The sequence below is a fragment of the Alosa alosa genome, chromosome 19 (assembly GCF_017589495.1).
Source record: "Alosa alosa isolate M-15738 ecotype Scorff River chromosome 19, AALO_Geno_1.1, whole genome shotgun sequence".
Lineage (NCBI taxonomy): Eukaryota > Metazoa > Chordata > Actinopteri > Clupeiformes > Clupeidae > Alosa > Alosa alosa.
The window spans coordinates 28,906,233-28,909,029 of NC_063207.1; positions in this window are offsets into that span (position 1 = coordinate 28,906,233).

The window sequence follows — 2,797 nt, forward strand, 5'->3', positions numbered from 1 at the left end:
ACGAGCAACATAAAATACAATAATGTCCAAAGCGTGTGGCAAACTATTACTAGCCAGAAGAGTGTCTTACAAGGGTAAGCCATGGAGTTTCCAGGGATCCAGTTACTGATCATAACAATGGCTTCCCTTCTCTTTTTGTGTGTGTTTTGGCAGAGTGTGTCAATCACCTACAGCCCTGTCCGCTGGGTAGCTGATGCACCGTCTGTTAGCAGTGCTGAATTATTAAGCACCTTGGCAGCTCACCTTTCTCAGACAACAAATTCATTCTGCCCGGCCCCTTACGATCAGTTCTACTCCATCTGTTTCCGTGAATGGGCCTAGTTTGTGTATATCCATCATTATGTTAATTTACATAATTATGCAAATTAGGATGGAGTGGAAATTCTCCTGTAGAAGCACTGGCAGAGCAAGGTAACAGGTCATCGGCTCATGTGTCTCGATCAGCATATCGGCTCTAACTTAAATGTGCCATGCTGTTGTTTTTTTGGAAATTGTTGGTGAGTAATATGAAGGTAGGCCTGGAATTGGAGGAATAGGAGTGTGTCCTGTCAGGAATTCTAATTCACTTCTCCATTACTGTGTATTGATGAGATATACAGTTAGTTGCTTTTAGAATTGCACATTGCAAACTTTGAGTCAAGGGTAACCCCATGCTTTACAGATACAGACACATTTAGCATATTTATGTGGATGTGCTACTTTTTTCACTTTAACAGCGTGAAGATAGAAATCTTAAATGAAGTGAACTGCCTCAGTGCATGGGTGCAGCAACAAACATGACTGTGTCACAGAATATTCTTCTTCTGCAGTGATGAAGATGTTTTATGTTTTAGTATCGGCCTATGTTTATGTTTATGATATTTAGCAGACACTTTTGTCCAAAGCGACTTACAAAATATAACAATTCAATAGTAACAATACAAAATGAACAAAACACAGTTTTAAAAATTAGACTACATTAAGTAAAATAATAATAATAACAATAATGTCAATGCAATATGATAATGATCTCTGATATGTTTGCTTGTCTAAAAAACATAGAGCTATATATACCAATCCACTCATATATGCTGCAACCTTTTTGTATTGTACAACACATGTTTTTTTAGATGAATTTAGTCTAGTCTTTATGTAGGTCATTTTGTCTTGTTCTCCACCTTCTCAATTAAGTGTAGTAACCTTGGGTGGGTTAAAATTGTCTACATTGGCTACATTTACATTTAATGATTTAGAAATACAATATGGAACAAGGTTTTCAGGAGCAGGCCTAATACTCTTTTGGTTTAATTGATTATTATTGAGCTCCAGTAACTGCTGTAACCTACTGAAATAGACAAGAGGTTCAAAGTCTCCATTTCTTAAAACTGTGTAGTTCACTCAAACATCATACCTTCATTAATTACATACATGAGAGGGTGTGTAGTGTATAGTCAAACTAGTCTTTGCAAACATTTGGTTGTCTGGAGCATGGGAAATTCAAGGGAAATTCAGCCCTTAAACTATCCACAGGCAACTCTCAATTTATGCCCCCCTCTACTGTGAATGACAGTGCCATCTTGTGGTTGATGAAATCAAAAAGCACATTGCTGATTGAGGTTTATTTTTGAATGAATAAAGAATGTTGGGTCTTGGGTCATAGACTCCCTTACAAAAAAGAACTATAGTAATACTATAAGATCTATAGTAGTCCTATAGTGATGCTTCTATTTTGTAACACCTCTATAATATCCTTGCCCTCTGTAGAGTTCCTAGTCTTATAGGATTCTTCTATGTCCCAAAATACATTATATATAAAGTGCTGTACATAGGTTAAGACACCCATGCTAAAGTTGACTAAAAAGAGGAATAAAAAATCTTTTGGAAATGGATCTGGGGCAGCCGGTTAGCCTACTGGTTAGCATTTTGGACTTGAATTAGTGTGTGCTTCACCTCACTGTGTGTTCACTGTGCTCAGTGTGTTTCACTAATTCACAGATTGGGATAAATGCAGAGACCAAATTTCCCTCACGGGATCAAAAGAGTATATATACTTATACTTAATGTCTTAATTAAAAGAAAAAATCCAACCTATTTTCTTGCCATGGTTTTATTTCAGCCTTATAGCTGGTTTGATTTGCATTGAGAGATGATCTTATGGAAAGTACCCCATGCCAATCTCTAGGTATGGTGAAGGGTATGTGATGATGTGGGGCTATTTATTTTATTTTATGATTCATTCAAAAAGAAAATTGGTTCGAAAATTGGTTTATTCCTCTTTTTAGTCAACTTTAGTGTAGGTGTCTTAACTTATGTACACCACTGTATATACAGTACCAGTACATACATACACACACACACACACACACATTTTATTGGAATATATATATATATATATATATATATATATATATATATATATATATATATATATATATATATAAAATGTTTTTTCATAAGTCTGCAAATCAGGTAGTTCCATTAGATGAGTGTTGGTTGTTTAACTGGTATAATAGAAATGATTGTGTCACTTTCCCCATCAACTATGTGTGGATATATTTGTGGATGTCTTTCTCTGAGAGGCTTAATCTGGGTTGCTCTGTTCCCTTTTAAAAACAAGGTAGGCTAGGCTTATCAATGTAGTAGACATATGGCATAGTAGGCCTATGGCGCATTTGTTGTAGTGATTCCATATTTTCCTTTTTTTTCCAAAAGTCAAAGATGGCAAAGATACGAGAAAATTTCATAGAAACTACGTCCCAAGTGCAACAGCCATGGTCGTGAATCACAGTGGGCGTGGTCGAATAGAATTTCACTTCCT